At 37.1% G+C, this 23,658-nt stretch overlaps 1 non-coding gene and 1 pseudogene across 1 annotated transcript; both read right to left on the reverse strand.

Moving 5' to 3' along the window:
* LOC112770061 (phosphoinositide phosphatase SAC2-like) overlaps positions 1 to 23,658 on the reverse strand; it is a 78,653-nt pseudogene that overhangs the window by 52,885 nt on the left and 2,110 nt on the right.
* On the reverse strand, positions 14,958 to 15,065 carry LOC112774928 (small nucleolar RNA R71). The gene has a single exon (XR_003189381.1). It is a non-coding gene; the product is annotated as a small nucleolar RNA R71 (small nucleolar RNA).

Below are 23,658 nucleotides of genomic sequence, written 5' to 3' on the forward strand. Positions count from 1 at the left end.
TTAAATGCATGCATGAGCATTAACGTAACTTGATTTGCCAAATGGGTAATAATAATGAAACTTTCATGGATGCATGCTTTAATTAATAATAGTGCATGCATGAGGCATCATTAAATGCCACGGCTCCATGGTCATGGGCCACGCTTTTAAAAGCGTGGCCTAGGACTCCAAAGTGTGCTCAATCTTTAAAGCGTGCTCAAAATTCCTCTTTTCTTCCTTTTGGCTTATTTTGTGCTCTTTTGCTTCTTTTTCCACTTATTTCCTACAAAATTTATAAAATCAAAAGATCAAGGAAATATAACATTTAAGCACAAGAGAATGCAATATTTAAGCACTAATTATAAATTTCTTGTATGAAAAAGTATAGAAAAACATGACATGATGGCATGTCATCAATTACCCTAAGCCTTACCTCTAGCCGTAAAGCAAAGGTTAATCAAAGGTTACGACAATTCTAAGGCTTATACATATGTATATAGAAGAAAATAATATATTCTAGAAGCCTGATGAAGAATTAAGCTCAAAAACAGAATTACAAAAGCGCGAAACATTCACACGAAGCTAACGCACAAGATACAAGGTATAGATACAAGAGAATAGAGCATACATAGATATAAGAGTATAATAATCATAGGGAACTAGCCGCAACTTGCGGAGTTTAAGCCGACTAGTTATAAACAGAAAATACAGAGTTTTTGGAATTAAAAAAACTTATACAACTTATCTCTCAAGTAAGCCTCTAAGGCTATAAAGTCTAAAACAAAAAGGGTGAGAGAAAGTACTACAACAAAATAAAACAGAAATAAGCCAGGAAGAAACCATACTCCGCTCTGCCACCATGTCCGCAATTTCACCGAGGTGAATTACGACCTGCATCTGAAAAATAATAACGAAGTATGAAATGAGAACCGGAGGTTCTCAGTATGGTAACAGTGCCCAATAATGTAAGATGTAAGGCTCTGGGACGCCGAAGGCAATCTTAGAACTTCACATCGCATACGTATATTCAAGCTTAGAATAAATTAAATAAATAAAGAACATAAACCATAAACCGGGTTATCTAAACTTAGGGGAATTCTAACTAATACTAATCACACCACTGTATCCCACAGCCTTCGCCAACCTAACCTCCATGCGATCCCATCGCCACCACCTACCTAACCTCCTCAGTACAAGACAATCACAAATAATGCAAGCAAGTAATACACAGATAATAATCATATATAACAAGTAATTCAAGAAGCAAGTAGGCATATTATACAATTAGGAAAACTCAAGTAATCAAAGCAAACAAGCAGATGCATATGATGAATGCCTGTCCTATTGGCTCGTGATATCACTTGTCGGTCTATAAATGCCAATCCGACACACCCTTCCAGATGTAGCCTTTTCTGCCACGCCCACGGATATAGTGTCGATCACACTCTATTCACCCACGGATATAGTGCTGGGCACGCTCGCATGCTTAACCCAAGGATATAGTGCCTGACACACTCTTGCGGCAGAGAAGGAAAACAACAACAACATCTCTTTCATTATCAATCATTCCAAGGATATAGTACCTGGCACACTATCATACTTAACCCAAGGATATAGTACCTGGCACACTCTTAACATTCATCAAGGTCATCATTCCTCTTTGAGTTACCACCACACTTAACCCAAGGATATAGTGCATGGCACACTCTCAACATGCAACAAGTCCATCAACCTCAAATCATCACCGCTCATCACCATTTCTCATCTCAATCCACTTGCAATTATCATTACTCAACATTCCAAGGATATAGTGCCTGGCACACTTTCCACATCCAACATCCATCAGGCTCATAATAACCATCATTAGTTCTTAATTCCATTCCGAACTCGTTAGTTCATCAGCTTTTCAATTCGTTGTTAGTAATCACTAAGTTCACACTCTTCCTTCTCTCTCAACCAAACTCATCCTCAATACACAAGAAACCTAAACCTCCATTCTCTAACTTTTCAAAGTAATACCCAAATAATTCCACCCAAGACCTTCTATATGGTTAACACTCGAAAACAAGCCAAAAAGTCTTAAATAGGTGTCACAGAAGTTTACAAGCTTGTTGGGAAGGTGAAACAGTTAAAAACAAGATTTTAGTTGAAAAACAGAGCATGTGCGTATGCACATGGGTGTGCATGCGCATGCCCAGGAAAGTTTTCAATGTATGCTTATGCATAGAGGTGTGCGTACGCACAGGTAGTAAAATTTTCAACTCTGTTCATCCGCACAAGGCGTGCGAACGCCCTCAACAGAGTGCACCTTCCAACGTGTGCGTGTGCACAGGGTTGTGCGCGCACACAGCTTGCAGAACTTTTTTGGTTATGTGTGCACATAGGGCATGCTAGCGCTCCCATCAGTAAGCCTTCCCCTGTGCGTGCGCACACAAACCAGAAATCACAAATTCTGTAGCATGCACAGAATTTGGATTTTTGAACCAAACTTTGAATGATCGTAACTTCCTCTACAAAAATCCAAATTTTGCAAACTTTATATCAATTTAAAGATTTTTCCATGAAATTTAATTTAAAGTAATTTCCAACAAATTTTGAAAACTGAGGCTCAAGTTATGATCTGTCAAAGTTCACCAAAAATCCATTTTTACCAAAAACCTCAATTTTAACCAACTCTCAACTCAAAACCAAATTAAACCTGCTCAATCATCATAAAACACTACCACACCCAACATCTTACTATTTCATATCATTCTCCTCAATTTCACACCTAAATTGCTCAACCATTACACCATATATCACTACCAATCCATAATTCCCAATTCAATCATAAATCCACACTCATAATCATCATCAACCAACAACAACCTCAACAACCAAAACAAAACCTCATCAATTCCAGTAATCATTACCAAACAATATCTAACATTAACCAAATCCATCAGAGAACTCATCAACACCAATAACCAATAATCAAAGTCATCATCAATATCCATATTTAAATCTCAACACATACCAACACAACTCATCAATAATCCACCAACCTTAACACAACATCAACCACAAGACTTAAAATCCAAAATCATCATCAACATACATCATCACACATCATAATCATCAATATCCTTTATTCCAAACCACCAAAAACATTTTACATTAACTCATTACCTTAAATTCTCACCATCCTCATTATTCATCAAAATAACTAATGACCATAAATACTCATCAACACCAATAATTCCCAACAATCATCTTCAACCACAATAATCTAATACAACCAACAATTAATGTCAATTCACATATAATTATTCATATGCCAATAACATTCAATCCTATCTTAGGGTCAACTAGCCTAAGTGTCCAGAAACATTACATATTACATAAAGGAAACCGAAACCATACCTTGGTCGATTTCCAATATGCGCAAACACCGAAAGCTTAGCTCCAACAAGCTTCCATCAAGCTCCAAACCACCAAAGCCAAACCAAAAGCCACAACCAACTCCAAAAACAAGCTTCATACATACAACATAACCATGCATCAACAAATAAAGCTCACACTACACTAAAGCACAAGGATATAGAGGTTCCTTAACTTATCCAATAGTGATTGGGGCAAGATCCAATAATTACCCGCTACTAGAGATTACCTAAACAAGTAAACCACAAAATCTACTCAAAAACCAAACCCCAAAAACACAGAAAGTTAGGGCAGGAAACTGGGGCATGAGTTGAGAGATCTTACCAAATTTTCTTAGATATAAATGAAGAGCTCGACAAGAGCTTCGCGTGGCCACAAACGGCTCATCAATCGGAGTTCCGTAGCTCAAGTTATGATCAAAACAAGTTTGGGGTGAATAGTGAAACCCCAACCCTTCTCTTTTCTCTTCTCATCAGCGTCTCTCTCTCTCTCTCTCTCTCTCTCTCTCTCTCTCTCTCTCTCTCTCTCTCTCTCTCTCTCTCTCTCTCTCTCTCTCTCTCTCTATGATGGAAAATGAGCTCAAAGCTCATTAGTTAGGGCATATATATGTTGTAATTGGGCCTACTTGGGCCTGGTCCAACCCGCTAAGTGTTTTTGGTCCGTTTGGCCCACTTTGGGCCAAAACCTTCAAGATTAGTGCTCAGTTGTCGATTTTCAAATTATTTTTATCCTTTCAAAACAATAAATCAATTTTCATAATCTTATTTTTCAAAATATACGGTACTAGACAGACTAGACCCGGTACTACTGGCTTAAGCGCCAGTACGCATTTTTACAAAACTTTTCGAAAAAGATACATTTTTCAACTCAGAAAAATCTATTGAATTCAAATTTCACCTTTATATTTTCAAATTAAAACTTCTAAATTTTGAATCTATCTCAGGCACTTAAAATTATTATTTTTATTAAAGCATTTAAGCCAGTTCTTACAAAGATCATCTAACAATCAAATCAAATAAAAAAAATAGCTTCTCTATTCGTATTTCGTAACTCTCTATAACAACTAACACTCCCTCTACTTTTGAGTTCAAATATAAAAAATTAGATATTTTTATTTAATTTAATTTAATATTATTTTATATTTTACTGTTTATTTAATTTAATTTTTTATATGATAAAAAATATTAGAATATTCAATAAGTATTGATATTATTGTATTATATAAATTGATAAAAAAATTTAATAAATATTATAAATTGCTGAAAAGTTTAGTTCTGATTTAAGTATGAAAGATTTTAAGTCATTAAAGACTCGAAGAGTACCATTATAAACTATTTTATATTTTTTTATCAGTAGAATTATTTATTTATTATCTTATTAGTAACAAACTTAAAGAATAATTATATTTATAAATTTTATTTTAATATAAATATTATTATTAAATTTTTGCCCCTCAAAATTTTGTTTCAAGTTCCGCCACTTGGGCTCAATCTAACTTTTATTTATGATAGGTATTGACGAACGAAGAAGGCTAATCTGTTTGTCACTCTAACTAAAAGTGTAGTATGTAGGTAATGATAGGTTTGTAGTTAGTGTGGTGAACCAAGATATGATAGCAAGGGAGTTTTTTTTTTAAAAGGAGCTCAACACACTGAAGTGGAGCATATAGGAAAAGAGCACAATAAAACACAAGACACTACACACAAATAAAAATAGGTATAATTAGTTGTCATCTTTGGCATCGCCATCAACAACCAAATGGATCAACCCCACACCAGTCCCAGTAACTCAAAAACGACCTAGTCTTAATATCTTCAACACCTGTCTCTGAACTCTGGAATACTCTGCTCTTCCGTTCCAACCAGATATTCCAAATAACCACAAAGAATCCTATCATCCACTTCTTTTGCTCAGACGTACAACCTGGCACTCCAATCCAACTCTGAAAAAACTCTTTAACAGACCCAGGCATGGTCTAAGCTCTATCAGCACACGTCAACCAAGCGCACCACACCTGCCACGTAAACTCACAGCCAAAGAACAAATGATGCACAAATTCTATATCCTTTTTATATAAAACATAGATATTATCATTATGATTAATAATCCTGAGTCTACTCAGCCTCTCTTTCGTATTGACCCTGCCAACTAAGACGAACCATGTAAAAAGTTTAACTCTAGGAGGAACAAAGTGATGCGTAAGCATCTTTTCTATCTTTTCCTAGTGAATTTGCATTTGAATTATTAAGTTTAATCAAGATTTAAATACTTTTTAGCCACTATGAATGTTACTTTGAGTTGTGTGCAATTTTGTTTATTTCAGGTGGCATTCAGATGGATTTGACGAAGTCTTATAGAAGAAGAGGAAGAAAGTAGATGATGCTGTTGATGATTGGACTTTTGTGTGGTTTAGAATTCACAAATAATGAAATCTCGTTGCAAGTATAGTTTCTAAACCAACAATAGTCCTTTCATACAAAAGATTGTTTGTCACAAGTAACAAACCCCTAAAATCTATAAACCGAAATATTGAACCTCGGGTCGTTCTCCCTAGGAATTGCAACAAAGTGTCTTGTTATTGGTTATGGGTTGTATTTTGGGGTTTTTGGGATAAGAGACATGAAATGTAAATGGCAATGAAAATAAACTAACAACTAAAGAGGTCTTGGCAAGGTTTGGTGGTCAAGGATCTCTATCCTTATCACTAACCACAACATGAGAATCGGCAAGGACCAACCCCACTAAGTCATCCTCTAACTAATAAAGAAAGTCAAGTGAGCTATGTCAATCTAAGACTATAAGTCCTAGTTCTCCACCAAATCAATTAGTGAGATCTAGCATTAATGGCTTCCAATCGTCAATCACTTGGACATTAGTAACTCAAGAGTTCCTAAGTTACCTTCCCAAGCCAAGAACATAAAATTCTACTCTAAAATCCAACCAAGCATTTTATCAAACACTTGAAAGGCACAAAAGAAAAGCATAGTAAAGAGTGCAAGGAAAGTAAATCTACACTACTCAATTGCAAGAAATTAAACAACAACAAATCAAATGAACAATAAAGGAACATGAAAACATAAATTGCATTGAAATGAAAATAGAAGAAATAAAAGTGCATGAATATAAAAGTAGAGAATCACAAGAATGAAATATAAAATTAGAGAGAGGAGAAGAAGAGGAAATAGAAATTGTAAAGGAAAAGTAAATCAAAGCATGAAATTAAACTAGATCTAAGAATCCCTAAGCTAGATCTAACCTACTCCTAATTCTAGAGAGAAGAGAGAGCTTCTCTCTCTAGAAACTAACTAAAAGCATGTGAAAACTCCAATAAAACTAAACTAATGACTAGATGTCTTATCTCTCTTCAATCTTTGGGTCAAATAGCATCAGAAATGAGTTGGATTGGGCCCACAAGGATTTAGAATTCGCTGGCCATGTATTGCTTTAAGTGGATCATATGGCAGCAACGACGTGTGCACGTACAGTGCGTGTAAGCGTCACCATACGTGTAGCAATCATATCAAATCTTATATCGTTTCAAAGCCCCGAATGTTATCTTTCCAACACAACTGGAACTGCATCATTTGGACCTCTGTAGCTCAAGTTATGATCGATTAAGTGCGAAGAGGTCGGCTTGATAGCTTTTGCGATTCCTTCATTTCTTCATGAGTTCTCTATTTTTACATGCTTTTCCTTCATTCCCTTAAACTAATCTTTGCCTCCTAAATCGGAAATCACTTAACAAACATATCAAGGCATCTAATGGAATCAAAGGTAAATCAAGATTAAACAATTAAGGACCTAAAAAGCATGTTTTCACTCTTAAGCACAATTAAAGGAGAATTTACAAAATCATGCTATTTCATTGGGTAAATGGGAGAAAGGTTGACAAAACCCTCTAAATTCAACACAAGATAAACCCTAAATATGGGGTTTATCAACCTCCCTACACTTAAACCAAGCATGTCCTCATGCTTAAACCAAGAGAAAGCACAGGATATCAACATTTATTCAATGAAATCTAACTAAATGCAACCTAAACTATATGCAACTATCTACATGAATGCAATTGCTTGGTCAAAATAAATCAATGTCCAAGAAGCATATATGCACAAGGGCTAAAGGTATTAGCAACCATGCCAAACCACATTTTGATGAGAAGAACTTTTGTGTGGTTTTGAATTCACAATAAATTCTCGTTGCAATATAGTTTCTAAACCAACAATAGTTCTTTCATACAAAAATTTTGTTTGTCACTAGTACAAACCCCTAAAATCTATAAACCGAAGTATTGAACCTCGGGTCGTTCTCCCTAGGAATTACAATAAAGTGCCTTGTTATTGGTTATGGAGCTATGTTTGGGGTTTTTGAGATATTAGACATGAAAGGTAAATGGCAATGAAAATAAACTAACAACTAGAAAGCTCTTGGCAAGGTTGTGAGAATTAGAAGTCTTATCCTAGTTATCCTCCTCAATTGTGACCACAATTATCCATTGCTACCACTTAGTTAACCTCTAATCATGGAGGAAAGTCAAATGGATGAATCAACTTGATTCCACAAGTCCTAGCCAACTCCCAAGGGAAAGACTAGCTTTAGTGGTATCCAAATCAATTAGCAACTTCTAGTTATCAATCTACAAAGGAATTAGATAACTCAAGCGTCACTAATTACTCCACCTAGGCCAAGAGAAACAAAATCTACACTAAAATCCAACCAAGTATTTCATTAAACACTTGGAAGGCATTAAAGAAAAGTATAGTAAATGGATAAAAACAATAGAATCTAACAACAATTATTGTAAGAAATCAATAACAACAATCAAAAGGAACACAATTATTATGAATTACCTCTAATTGAATTGAAAGAGAAGAGAAGGAACAAAAGTAGATCTACAATAAAGTTAAGAAACAACGTAAAGAAAATTACAACAAAAGAATAGAGGAAGATGAATGTAACAACAAGAATTTAGAATCAAAAGTAGAAGAAGGCATGAATTGAAACCTAGATCTAAGAACTAATCCTAATCCTAATTCCTAATCCTAGAGAGAAGTGAGAGCTTCTCTCTCTAAAACTAACTTTCACTCCAAAAATTAAACTAAACTAAACTAATGTGTGAAAGTATGTTAATTCCCCTTCAATCCTTGGCTTAAATAGCATCAAAAATAAGTTGGATTGGGCCCACAAGGCTTCTAAAATCGCTGGCCACGTGTTTGACTAAGTGAATTGTGTGCGCCCATGGACGCGTACGCGTACCGTGCACGTGCGCGTCCCTATGCGAAATGCAACCATGGCAAATCTTATATCATTTCGAAGCTCCGGATGTTAGCTTTCCGATGCAACTAGAACCGTATCATTTGGACCTCTGTAGCTCAAGTTATGGTCGTTTAAGTGCAAAGAGGTCGGCTTGACAGCTTTTGCGATTCCTTCATTTCTTCATAAGTTCTCCATTTATACATGCTTTTCCTTCATTCCCTTGATCCAATATTTGCCTCCTAAATCCGAAATCACTTAACAAACATATCAAGGCATCTAATGGAATCAAAGGTAAATCAAGATTAAACAATTAAGGACCTAAAAGCATGTTTTCACACTTAAGCACAATTAAAGGAGAAGTTATAAAACCATGCTATTTCATTGGATAAATGGGAGAAAGGTTGACAAAACCCTCTAAATTAAGCACAAGATAAACCCTACAAATGGAGTTTATCAACCTCCCCACACTTAAACCAAGCATGTCCTCATGCTTAAACCAAGAGAAAGCAAAGGGTATCAACATTTATTCAATGAAATCTAATTAAATGCAACCTAAACTATATGCAATTATCTACATGAATGCTATTTCTTGGTCAAAATAAATCAATTTCCAAGAATATATATATATATATATATATATATATATATATATATATATATATATATATATATATATAAGCACAAGGGCCAAAGGTATTAACAACCATGCCAAACTACAATTGAATTGAGCTATTAAATATTTTTACAAACTTGCAAGAAAAGTGATGATTATAGGTAAAAGCATGTAATTGAGCATCAAACCCTCACCGGATGTGTTTGCACTCTAATCGCTCAAGTGTTTAGGATTGATTCACTCAATTCTCCCCTAATCATGCTTTCCAAGATTTGTTTTTCTTCTAACAATCAACATTTATTTCATGCATGCATACAAGTATCATGAGGTCTTTTCATAGGTTGTAATGGGGCTAGGGTCAAGGTAGGATGCATATATGGTCAAGTGAGCTTAAAATTTGAATCTTTGATAAGCTTAAACTTTCCACCTAACCTATGACATCCTATACAATTCAAAACTAACCTAACTACCCATTTTTCACTTTTTAACATACTCATGCATTTTCTTTTCATTTCACAACACTTATGCATTGACCCTTATTGAGCTTTGCTTTGGGGCATTTTGTCCCCTTTTATTTCTTTATTTTTCTTTGTTTCTTTCTTTTTCTATATTTTTTTTCTTTTCTTTTCCATATTATTTTTTTTCTTTTCTTTTCCTTTTTCTCATTTTTCTTTCTATATACAAGATCATCAATGCATAAGGTTTTACATTCATTACATATGAGCATGTACCCAATTCCCAATATTTACAACAAAAATACAAAACTACCCTTTTATTCACCCAATGTCCCAAGGTTCCCATACTTGAATGATACACACAAACTAGCCTAAGCTAATCAAAGATCCAAATAAGGACATTTATTATTTTTCGCTTCAAGGCTTGTAATGTGCTAAAATTATGAACAAGTGGGTTAAGCGTAGGCTCAAATTGGCTAACAATGGATGATAAGAGGTAAGGCTATTTGGGTAAGTGAGCTAAATGAAATGATGGCCTCAATCATATAAATTCATGAATACACAAAATAATAGACATAAAGAATCAAACAAATCAAAGATTACAATCATAGAAAGAGAATAATGCACACAAGAAGGGAAAATAAGTGGTTATAAAATGTAACCACACCATTAGGTTCAAATCTCACAAGCTTGTATTCTTAACTCAAAAACCATGTTCCACAATATGTGTATAATTCAAGCAAGTCCTATGAAAAGTTTTCACTCAAATCAATTGGTGCCCTATAGATAGAAATCTTGAAAAATTTCATTATTTTGACTATGCTTATTGTGCATATATATGCAAAATTAAGAAAATGCAACAAAAATCCTAAAAACCTAGAATGGAATGCAATAACTAACTAATATTGGTGTTGAAAAAGGAATTGGTACCCATGGAGATCGGTCGGACGACCTCCCCACACTTGAAGATTGCACCGTCCTCGGTGCATGCAAAGGAGAGCAATGAGGACGGGTTGCTACAATTGATGAGCTCCTGCAAAAGGTTGTGTGGATGACTTGTTCGTTGCCCATTTAGAAACTTTTCATTTTCTTCCTTCTTGGTGGCCAACCTGAAAGGAAAGAAAAAGAAAGAAAATTAAGCCTACAACAAAGATATTGAAGGAAATAGAACATAGGCGGGGGCTAATGCCAAATAAGGGTAAGGTTCTCACTACATGGTAGCTAAGCATGTGAGGGAGAAAACAATATGAGCTAATGGCATATCAACTAATACTTGATGCAAGAGTAAAATCAAAGCATGAAGAACATATTGAGCATCAAGTTCAAATAAGAAAAAATGGGTCATGAAAAACAATATTAGGTCATATCAATGCACAAAGACACAAGAGTCATACAAGATGAAGCATTGATTTTAAAGTTTCATCACCCAACAAATAACAAACAAGTCAAGAGGCACCAAACCAATGCAAGAAATTCTCAACGATTGAGTGTAAGAATGCAACACCATTATCAAAATAAGAAACTCGAAAAAAAATAATAAAGTAAAAACAGGCTATAAAAACAAAATGGAAATGCAAAGAATAGAAGTATACAAATGCGATAGACAAAAGAAAATGGAAGAGGGGAAAAAAACTCTTTTTTTTTTTACCGGCGCGCTCACAGCATGTACGCTTACGCACCGATGTGCATTCTGGCCGAAGGGCGCGTACGTGCCAGGTGCGCGCACGCGTGGGCGAGGTTGGGCCAAAGGCATAGTGCTGGCCCAAGCTCAGCACAACTCTCGGGTGGGTAGCCTAGAAACCATTTCAATGCATCGGCGCGCACGCGGCTTGTGCACGTACGCGTGCATTGTGCATTTGGGATCATGGACGCGTACGCGCCAGGTGCGCGCACGCGCGGGTTGGTTTGTGCCTTAGGCCCAATTTTCGCACAGTGCAGGCCTAACTCTCGGGTTTTTGGCTGGGGGTGAAATTTTTGCATCCACGCATACGCGTACATGGCGCGTCTGCGTGGATGGTCGAAAATGCTCAGGTGCGCATACACGCACAGTACGCGTACGCGTGGATGGTGCTTGATGAGCGGATAATTTATACGCTTTTTGGCATTGTTTTTACATAGTTTTCAGTATGATTTAGTTAGTTTTTAGTATATTTTTATTAGTTTTTAATTAAAATTCATATTTCTGGGACTTACTATGAGTTTGTGTGTTTTTCTGTGATTTCAGGTATTTTCTGGCTGAAATTGAGGGACTTGAGCAAAAATCAGATTCAGAGGTTGAAGAAGGACTGCAGATGCTGTTGGATTTTGACCTCCCTGCACTCAAAGTGGATTTTCTGGAGCTACAGAACTCCAATTGGCGCACTCTCAATTGCGTTGGAAAGTAGACATCTAGGGATTTCCAGCAATATATAATAGTCCATACTTTGATTAAGGATAGACGATGTAAACCGGCATTGAACGCCAGTTCCATGCTGCATTCTGGAGTCAAACGCCAGAAACAGGTTGCAAAGTGGAGTTAAATGCCAGAAACAGGTTACAAACTGGCGTTCAACTCCAAGAAAGACCTCTACACGTGTAAAGCTCAATTCTCAACCCAAGCACACACCAAGTGGGCCCCGGAAGTGGATTTCTGCATCATTTACTCATTTCTGTAAACCCTAGTAACTAGTTTAATATACATAGGACTTTTTACTATCTTTGTAGAAAAGATCTTTGATCAGTTTTATGCTATCTTAGACTTTCATGGGGGCTGGCCATTCGGCCATGCCTGGACCATTATCACTTATGTATTTTCAAACGGTAGAGTTTCTACACACCATAGATTAAGGTGTGGAGCTCTGCTGTTCCTCATGAATTAATACAAAGTACTACTGTTTTTCTATTCAATTTCAGCTTATTCCTATTCTAAGATATCCATTCGCACCCAAGAACATGATGAATGTGATGATTATGTGACGCTCATTATCATTCTCACTTATGAACGCGTGCCTGACAAACACTTCCGTTCTACATGCAAACAAGCTAGAATGAATATCTCTTAGATATCTAATACAGAGGACCGAGTCCGAGATATTAGAATCTTCGTGGTATAAGTTAGAACCCATGGATGGCCATTCTTGAGATCCAGAAAGACTAAACCTTGTCTGTGGTATTCCGAGTAGGATCTGGGAAGGGATGGCTATGACGAGCTTCAAACTCGCGAGTGCTGGATGTAGTGACAGACGCAAAAGGATAGTAAATCCTATTCCAGTATGATCGAGAACCGACAGATGATTAGCCATGCAATGAGAGCACATTGAACCATTTTCACAGAGAGGATGGGATATAGCCATTGACAACGGTGATGCCCTACATAAAGCTTGCCATGGAAAGGAGTAGGAATGGTTGGATGAAGATAGCAGGAAAGCATAGGTTCAGAGGAACGAAAGCATCTCTATATTCTTATCTGAAATTCTCACCAATGAATTACATAAGTATCTCTATCCTAGTTCATATTTTAATTATCTATTTAATCATTAAAACTCTATAACCATTTGAATCCGCCTGACTGAGTTTTACAAGGTGATCATAGCTTGCTTCAAGCCGACAATCTCCGTGGGATCAACCCTTACTCACGTAAGGTTTATTACTTGGACGACCCAGTGCACTTGCTGGTCAGTTGTGTGAAGTTGTGACAAAGAATTAAGATTATGAATGTGCGTATAAAGTTTTCAGCGCCGTTACCAAGGAATGGAACCGTCACGATTTCTGCGCACCAAGTTTTTGGCACCGTTGCCGGGGATTGTTCGAGTTTGGACAACTGACGGTTCATCTTGTTGCTCAGATTAGGTAATTTTATTTTAATTTTGAGCTTTTTTTTTCTTATTTTCGAAAAATACAAAAAAAATTTCTTCTTTTTCATTTTTCCCAATTAAATTTTGAAAAAAAAATCAAAAAAGTTTAATAAAATAATAAAACCAAAAATATTTGATGTTTCTTGTTTGAGTCTAGAGTCAAGTTTTAAGTTTGGTGTCAATTGCATCATTTTAATTTTCAAAAAATTATTTTCGAAAATTTCATACATTGCATTCTTCATGATCTTCAAGTTGTTCTTGGCCAGTCTTCTTGTTTGATCTTCATATTTTCTTGTTTTGTGTCTTTTCTTGTTTTTCATATGCATTTTCAATTTGTTAGTGTCTAAAGTTTGATAATTTCTAAGCTTGGTGTCTTGTATGTTTTTCTTTTCTTGAAAATTATCAAAAATAAGTCTTGATGTTCATCTTGATCTTCAAAGTGTTCTTGGTGTTCATCTTGACATTCAAAGTGTTCTTGCATGCATTGTGTGTTTTGATTCATAATTTTTATGTTATGTGTCATTTTTGTGTTTTTTTTCTCTTTCATCATTAAAATTCAAAAATCAAAAAATTATCTTTCCTTTTTTTTCTCTCATAAAATTTTCGAAAATTTGAGTTGACTTTTTAAAAAATTTTTAAAATCAAGTTGTTTCTTATGAGTCAAATCCAATTTTCAATTTAAAAATTCTATCTTTTTCAAATCTTTTTCAAAAATCAAATCTTTCTCATTTTTCCTTTCATAATTTTTGAAAATTCCAAAATGATTTTCAAAAATCTTTTTCTTATTTCTATTTCAAATTTTCAAAATTAATGCTAACAATTAATGTGATTGATTCAAAAATTTTTAGTTTGTTACTTGCTTAGTAAGAAAGGTTCAATCTTTGAGCAGGAACAAGGATAAGAACATTCTTCTTGAGGCTGATCTTGAACCTGAAAGGACTCTGAAGAGGAAGCTAAGGGAAGCTAAAGCACAACTCTCTGGAAAAAATCTAACAGAAATTTTTGAAAAAGAAGGAGACATGGCCAAAAATAATAACAATGCAAGGAAGATGCTTGGTGACTTTACTGCACCAAATTCCAATTTACATGGAAGAAGCATCTTAATCCCTGCCATTGGAGTAAACAATTTTGAGCTTAAGCCCCAATTAGTTTCTCTGATGCAACAGAATTGCAAGTTTCATGGACTTCCATCAGAAGATCCTTTTCAGTTCTTAACTGTATTCTTGCAGATCTGTGATACTGTTAAGACCAATGGGGTTGATCCCGAGGTCTACAGGCTTATGCTTTTCCAGAGACAGAGCTAGAGTATGGTTGGACTCTCAACCTAAAGACAGCCTGAACTCTTGGGATAAGCTGGTCACGACTTTCTTAGCCAAGTTCTTTCCTCCTCAAAAGCTTAGCAAGCTTAGAGTGGATGTTCAAACATTCAGACAGAAAGAAAGAGAATCCCTCTATGAAGCTTGGGAGAGATACAAGGATCTGACCAAAAAGTGTCCTTCTGACATGCTTTCAGAATGGACCATCCTGGATATATTCTATGATGGTCTGTCTGAGTTATCAAAGATGTCACTGGACCATTCTGCAGGTGGATCCATCCACCTAAAGAAAACTCCTGCAGAAGCTCAAGAACTCATTGACATGGTTGCAAATAACCAGTTTATGTACACTTCTAAAAGGAATCCTGTGAGTAATGGGATGCCTATGAGGAAGGGAGTTCTCGAAATTGATACTCTGAATGCCATATTGGCTCAGAATAAAATATTGACTCAGCAAGTCAATATGATCTCTTAGAGTCTGAATGGATTGAAGGAATCATCCAACAGTATTAAAGAGGCATCTTCTGAAGAAGAAGCTTATGATCCTGAGAACCCTGTAATAGCAAACCTTTTCCATCATCCACTCAGCAACAGATAGAGAATTCTAAGTAGAATCCATCTAGCTTAGCAAATATAGTCTCTGATCTATCTAAGGCCACTGTGAGTTTCATGAATGAAACAAGGTCCTCTATTAGAAATTTGGAGGCACAAGTAGGCCAGCTGAGTAAAAGGGTCACTGAAACTCCTCCTAGTACTCTTCCAAGCAATACAGAAGAGAATCCAAAAAGAGAGTGCAAGGCCATTGATTTAACCATCATGGCCGAACCTACAAGGGAGGGAAAGGACGTGAATCCCAGTGAGGAAGACCTCCTGGGACGTCCAGTGATCAACAAGGAGTTTCCCTCTGAGGAACCAAAGGAATCTGAGACTCATCTAGAGACCATAGAGGTTCCATTGAACCTCCTTATGCCATTCATGAGCTCTGATGAGTATTCTTCTTCTGAAGAGAATGAAGATGTCACTGAATTGCCAAGTACCTTGGTGCAATCATGAAGCTGAATACCAAATTATTTGGTAATGAGACTTGGGAAGATGAACCTCCCTTGCTCATCAATGAACTAAGTGATCTGGATCAACTGAGATTGCCTCAGAAGAAATAGGATCCTGGAAAGTTCTTAATACCTTGTATCATAGGCACCATGACCTTTGAGAAGGCTCTATGTGACCTTGGATCAGGGATAAACCTCATGCCACTCTCTGTAATGGAGAAACTGAGAATCTTTGAGGTGCAAGCTGCCAGAATCTCATTAGAGATGGCAGACAACTCAAGAAAACAGGCTTATGGACAGGTAGAGGACGTGTTAGTAAAGGTTGAAGGCCTTTACATCCCTGCTGATTTCATAATCCTAGACACAGGGAAGGATGAGGATGAATTCATCATCCTTGGAAGACCCTTCCTAGCCACAGCAAGAGCTGTGATTGATGTAGACAGAGGAGAGTTAGTCCTTCAACTGAATGAGGACAACCTTGTGTTTGAAACCCAAGGATCTCCTTCTGTAACCATGGAGAGGAAGCATGAAAAGCTTCTCTCACTGCAGAGTCAACCAAAGCCCCCACAGTCAAACACTAAGTTTGGTGTTGGGAGGCCACAACCAAACTCTAAGTTTGGTGTTGAACCCCCACATTCAAACTCTAAGTTTGGTGTTGGGAGGTTCCAACCTTGCTCTGATTATCTGTGAGGCTCCATGAGAGCTCACTGTCAAGCTATTGACATTAAAGAAGCGCTTGTTGGGAGGCAACCCAATGTTATTTAATCATATCTATTTTATTCTTTTTTTATTTCATGTTTTAATAGGTTGATGATCATGTGAAGTCACAAAAACTACTGAAAAATCAAAAACAGAATGAAAAATAGCATTGAAAATAGCACACCCTGGAGGAGAGCAGTCTAGCGTTTAAACGCCGGAAACAAGCATCTGTCTGCCGTTTAACGCCAGAAACAGGCACCAAGCTGGCGTTTAACGCCAGAAACAAGCATCTGCCTGGCGTTAAACGCCAGGATTGCACAGCAATGGCGTTTTACATGCCTAATTGGAGCAGGGATGTTAAGTCCTTGACCCCACTTGATCTGTGGACCCCACAGGATACCCACAGAATCCCCACCACTTCTTCTCTCCTCTTCACACCTTTTCATAACTCTCTTTCCCAAAATAACCTCCACCAATTCCCCTCCAAAACCATCATACACCCACCTACACCCACCCACTCAAATTCAAACCATCACTCCTTCCTTTTCACACATCATAACCACCTTAAACCCCCAGTAGTCGAACCATTCACACACCTCCATCTCCTCTATCTCTTCTTCTTCTCATCCTTTCTTTCTTCTTTTGCTCGAGGATGAGCAAACCTTCTAAGTTTGGTGTGGTAAAAGCATTTCTTTTTTTTTCATAACCATTTATGGCACCTAAGGCCAGAGGTATCCTCATTGAAGAGGATAAGCCCATCACTAAGAAAAGGATGGAGCAAACAAGAGATCATGAACCTCAACATGAGCATGAGGAGATTCCTCACCATGAAATCCCTGAGATGCCTCAAGGGATGCACTTCCCTCCACAAAACTATTGGAAACAAATCAACACTTTCCTAGGAGAATTAAGTTCCAACATGGGACAACTAAGGGTGGAGCACCAAGAGCACTCCATCATCCTCCATGAAATTAGAGAATATCAAAGAGCTATGAGGGAAGAGCAAGAAAGACAAGGAAGAGACAAAGAGGAGCTCAAGAGCACCATTGGTTCTTCAAGAAGAGGAAGACGCCACCCTCACCAAGGTGGACTCATTCCTTAATCTCCTTGTTTATTTATTTTCCTGTTTTTTGATTTTCTTTTAGCTTTATGTTTATTTATATTTGTGTCTTATTACATGATCATTAGTGTCTAAGAGTCTATGCCTTAAAGCTATGAATATGAATCCACCACCTCTATTAAATGAAAACTGTTTTAAAAACAAAAGAACAAGAAGTACAGGGTTTCGAATTCATCCTTGAAACTAGTTTAATTATTTTGATGTGGTGACAATACTTTTTGTTTTCTGAATGAATGCTTGAATAGTGCATATATCTTTTGAAGTTGATGTTTATGAATGTTAAATATGTTGGCTCTTGAAGAATAAGGAAAAAGGAGACAAGTTATTTGATAATCTGAAAAATCATAAAAATGATTCTTGAAGCAAGAAAAAGCAGTGAATACAAAAGCTTGCAGAAAAAAAAAGAGAAAAAAATAGCGAAAAAGAAAAAAAGGGGAAAGAAAAAGAAAAAGCAAGCAGAAAAAGCCAAAAGCTCTTAAAACCAAAAGGCAAGAGCAAAAAGCCAATAGCCCTTAAAACCAAGAGGCAAAGGTAATAAAAAGGATCCAAGGCTTTGAGCATCAGTGGATAGGAGGGCCTAAAGGAACAAAATCATGGCCTAAGCGGCTAAACCAAGCTGTCCCTAACCATGTGCTTGTGGCGTGAAGGTGTCAAGTGAAAACTTGAGACTGAGCGGTTAAAGTCAAGGTCTAAAGCAAAAAGAAGAGTGTGCTTAAGAACCCTGGACACCTCTAATTGGAGACTTTAGCAAAGCTGAGTCACAATCTGAAAAGGTTCACCCAGTTATGTGTCTGTGGCATTTATGTATCCGGTGGTAATACTGGAAAACAAAGTACTTAGGGCCACGGCCAAGACTCATAAAGTAGCTGTGTTCAAGAATCAACATACTGAACTAGGAGAATCAATAACACTATCTGAATTCTAAGTTCCTATAGATGCCAATCATTCTGAACCTCAATGGATAAAGCGAGATGCCAAAACTATTCAAGAGGCAAAGAGCTACAAGTCCCGCTCATTTGATTGGAGCTAAGTTTCATTGATATTTTGGAATTTATAGTATATTCTCTTCTTTTTATCCTACTTGATTTTCAATTGCTTGGGGACAAGCAACAATTTAAGTTTGGTGTTGTGATGAGCGAATAATTTATACGCTTTTTGGCATTGTTTTTACATAGTTTTCAGTATGATTTAGTTAGTTTTTAGTATATTTTTATTAGTTTTTAATTAAAATTCACATTTCTGGACTTTACTATGAGTTTGTGTGTTTTTCTGTGATTTCAGATATTTTCTGGCTGAAATTGAGGGACTTGAGCAAAAATCAGATTCAGAGGTTGAAGAAGGACTGCAGATGCTGTTGGATTCTGACCTCCCTGCACTCAAAGTGAATTTTCTGGAGCTACAGAACTCCAAATGGTGCGCTCTCAATTGCTTTGGAAAGTATCCATCCAGGGCTTTCCAGCAATATATAATAGTCCATACTTTGATTAAGGATAGATGACGTAAACTGGCGTTGAACCCCAGTTCCATGCTGCATTCTGGAGTCAAACGCCAGAAACAGGTTGCAAAGTGGAGTTAAACACCAGAAACAGGTTACAAACTGGCGTTCAACTCCAAGAAAGACCTCTACACGTGTAAAGCTCAATGCTCAGCCCAAGCACACACCAAGTGGGCCCCGGAAGTGGATTTCTGCATCATTTACTCATTTCTGTAAACCCTAGTAACTAGTTTAATATAAATAGGACTTTTTACTATCTTTGTAGAAAAGATCTTTGATCAGTTTTATGCTATCTTAGACTTTCATAGGGGCTAACCATTCGGCCATGCCTGGATCATTATCACTTATGTATTTTCAAACGGTAGACTTTCTACACACCATAGATTAAGGTGTGGAGCTCTGCTGTTCCTCATGAATTAATACAAAGTACTACTGTTTTTCTATTCAATTCAAGCTTATTCCTATTCTAAGATATCCATTCACACCCAAGAACATGATGAATGTGATGATTATGTGACGCTCATCATCATTCTCACTTATGAACGCGTGCCTGACAAACACTTCTGTTCTACATGCAAACAAGCTAGAATGAATATCTCTTAGATATCTAATATAGAGGACCAAGTCCGAGATATTAGAATCTTTGTGGTATAAGTTAGAACCCATGGATGGCCATTCTTGAGATCCAGAAAGTCTAAACCTTGTCTGTGGTATTCCGAGTAGGATCTGGGAAGGGATGGCTGTGACGAGCTTCAAACTCGCGAGTGCTGGGCGTAGTGACAGACGCAAAAGGATAGTAAATCCTATTCTAGTATGATCGAGAACAGACAGATGATTAGCCATGCAGTGACAGCGCATTGGACCATTTTCACAGAGAGGATGGGATATAGCCATTGAAAACGGTGATGCCCTACATAAAGCTTGCCATGGAAAGGAGTAGGAATGGTTGGATGAAGACAGCAGGAAAGCAGAGGTTCAGAGGAACGAAAGCATCTCTATACTCTTATCTTAAATTCTCACCAATGAATTACATAAGTATCTCTATCCTAGTTCATATTTTAATTATCTATTTAATTATTAAAACTCTATAACCATTTGAATCTGCCTGACTGAGATTTACAAGGTGACCATAGCTTGCTTCAAGCCGATAATCTCCGTGGGATCGACCCTTACTTACGTAAAGTTTATTACTTGGACGACCCAGTGCACTTGCTGGTCAGTTGTGCGAAGTTGTGACAAAGAATTAAGATTATGAACGTGCGTATAAAGTTTTCAGCGCCGTTACCAAGGAATGGAACCATCATGATTTCTGCGCACCAGTGCTCTGTTTTTTAAAATTTTTTCTATGTTTTCGCACCAATCCAAGCATTCCAAACCTCCAAATAGCTACCAAAACACCCTAAAATCTTATTTAACATATGATACTACCAAATATACTCAATTAACTAAACTAAACATGAATTTAAACTAATTCTATCAATATGTACAAAAGAGAAAATGAAAAGATGTTACCATGGTGGGGTGTCTCCCACCTAGCACTTTTGTTTATTGTCCTTAAGTTGGACTTATGGGGAGCTCCTCTCAAGGTGGCTTGTGTTTGAAGCTATCCTTGAACTCCCACCAATTCTTGGTTCTCCATTGTGTCCCAAGATTTCTTATTTGTTACACCAAGTGTTGATAGAGTTCTTCACAAGCTTGGGGCTCCTAAAGTTGATCCTCTTTTTGTGATCTGGGATCCCACACTTTATTTTCACATCCGTCTTGAAGTTGATCATCATTATTAGTCCAAACGGGTGGTGAACAAGGTGAATTCTCTAGAAATTGACTGACAATCCTTCTAGACCCATCTAGGTGAGCGCTACTCCAACCTTTATATTTCATGTTTGATGCATCAACTATAATGAGCCTTGACTTGCAACGCCAACCACGAAACATCTTTCTTTTATGCTTCATCCCACAAAGTATCCTAAGTTGGCCATCCGTTTCAAGCAAACCATATTCAAGTGGGATAATAAAGCTAATAGAAATGAGTTTCACCCACTCAAATGAAGGTGTAGATGGCAACCTAGGCAAAGGTGATTCCAAGGGTCTTGACAAAGCGTATTCAATTCCCCTCCTCCTTTTTCTAGGGATTTCCACCTCTTCGCAAGACTTCTCAATTATAATCCTTTGTTCAACAATTTTATCTAAACATTTTCTCCTACTCAATTCATAAATGGGAGGATGAGAAAAATTTACCTCCACATTGCTTTCCATCTTGTTGGGAGAAGATTCTTCATGCTCAAAGGATTCTTCACCACTAAGGTTTGATGCTTAATCTTCATCACCAAGGGAACTCACTTCTTGCTCTATCCCATCCAAGTCTTCATATGGAATATGCCTTGGAGGTTGTGCACATTCCTCCTTAGCATCAAATTCAATCATCTTGGAGGGGTTTTCTTCAATTCTATGTTCCCATGGAGGCTCCACATCTCCTAAGTCTTCAACCACTTCTTCCTCTTCTTCAACAATTATAGCTTCCTCCAATTGTTCCAACACAAAGCAACTTCCCTCATTCTCCACCAATCTCTTCTTCATGTTATGCTCTTCATTTGATTCCCCACATGTAGCCATGGGAGTTCCTTGAGTGTTCAAGCATTGGGATGCTAACCGGTTTACCACCTCATCCAAGGCGGCCGTGAATTGTTCTACATCCCTTTTCATTTCCTCTTGTCCTTGAACAAGAACATCAAGGATATCATCCATTGGAGGTTGGGGTGGATGGAAGGGTTCATCAATTTAGGGGAAGGATTCATAGTAGGAAGGTGGTTCTTCTTGGTAGAGTTGTGGTGGTCCAATGTTTTCCATCCTTTCCACTTGTTGCACAACACACTCCATGGTTGCTTGAAATTGATCCAATGCTTCCTTGAGACGATCCCTTGACTCTTGTTCCTCTTGGATATCATGAGTAGGATCACATGGCTCTTGGATTGATGGACATGAATATTTTTCCATGGGAGGTTATGGTGGGAAGTGGTATTCATCTTGTGGTTGCAAATTTGTACACATTGGAGGTGGTTCATCTTGGTAATAGCATGGAGGGGGTGGCTCTTGAAAGTATTGATGTTGGGATGGTGGTGGCTCTATATGTGGTTCATATGGCTCATATGGTTGTTGGTAGGATGGATATGGATTAGGGTCATATGAAGATGGTTGGTGAAAAGTGGCTTGTGAGTATGGTTGAGGGTTATGTTGAGGGTATGGCTCAAAGGCATATGGTGGTGGTTCTTGAAAGTCACAAGGGGATTCACCATAGCCATTGGACTGGTATGCATCATAGAATGGCTCTTGTTCATAGTGCATTGGTGGAGGTTGTTGCCATGAAGATTGATCATATGCATATGACTCCTCCCACCTTTGGTTATCCCATCCTTGATGCATATCTTCATTGTAGCTCCCATTTCCTACAACATAGTTGTAATCACACTCATAGCCAAAGTGAGAATTCATGGTGAAAAGAGAAAATAAAATTCAAAAGCTAATAGCAAAATAATGAAACAAAGTCCTAAACTAGCAAAGACTAGCAAACAATCCAAAAATTAGGCTATTCACAATATTTACATATATACAATAACCAATAACATCACACCATTGCAATTCCCCGGCAACGGCGCCATTTTGATGAGAAGAACTTTTGTGTGGTTTAGAATTCACAATAAATTCTCGTTGCAATATAGTTTCTAAACCAACAATAGTTCTTTCATACAAAAATTTTGTTTGTCACTAGTACAACCCCCTAAAATCTATAAACCGAAGTATTGAACCTCGGGTCGTTCTCCCTAGGAATTACAATAAAGTGCCTTGTTATTGGTTATGGAGCTATGTTTGGGGTTTTTGAGATATTAGACATGAAAGGTAAATGGCAATGAAAATAAACTAACAACTAGAAAGCTCTTGGCAAGGTTGTGAGAATTAGAAGTCTTATCCTAGTTATCCTCCTCAATTGTGACCACAATTATCCATTGCTACCACTTAGTTAACCTCTAATCATGGAGGAAAGTCAAGTGGATGAATCAACTTGATTCCACAAGTCCTAGCCAACTTCCAAGGGAAAGACTAGCTTTAGTGGTATCCAAATCAATTAGCAACTTCTAATTATCAATCTACAAAGGAATTAGATAACTCAAGCGTCACTAATTACTCTACCTAGGCCAAGAGAAACAAAATCTACACTAAAATCCAACCAAGCATTTCATTAAACACTTGGAAGGCATTAAAGAAAAGCATAGTAAATGGATAAAAACAATAGAATCTAACAACAATTATTGTAAGAAATCAATAACAACAATCAAAAGGAACACAATTATTATGAATTACCTCTAATTGAATTGAAAGAGAAGAGAAGGAACAAAAGTAGATCTACAATAAAGCATAAAAACAACAT

The sequence above is a fragment of the Arachis hypogaea genome, chromosome 18, assembly GCF_003086295.3.
Source record: "Arachis hypogaea cultivar Tifrunner chromosome 18, arahy.Tifrunner.gnm2.J5K5, whole genome shotgun sequence".
NCBI lineage: Eukaryota > Viridiplantae > Streptophyta > Magnoliopsida > Fabales > Fabaceae > Arachis > Arachis hypogaea.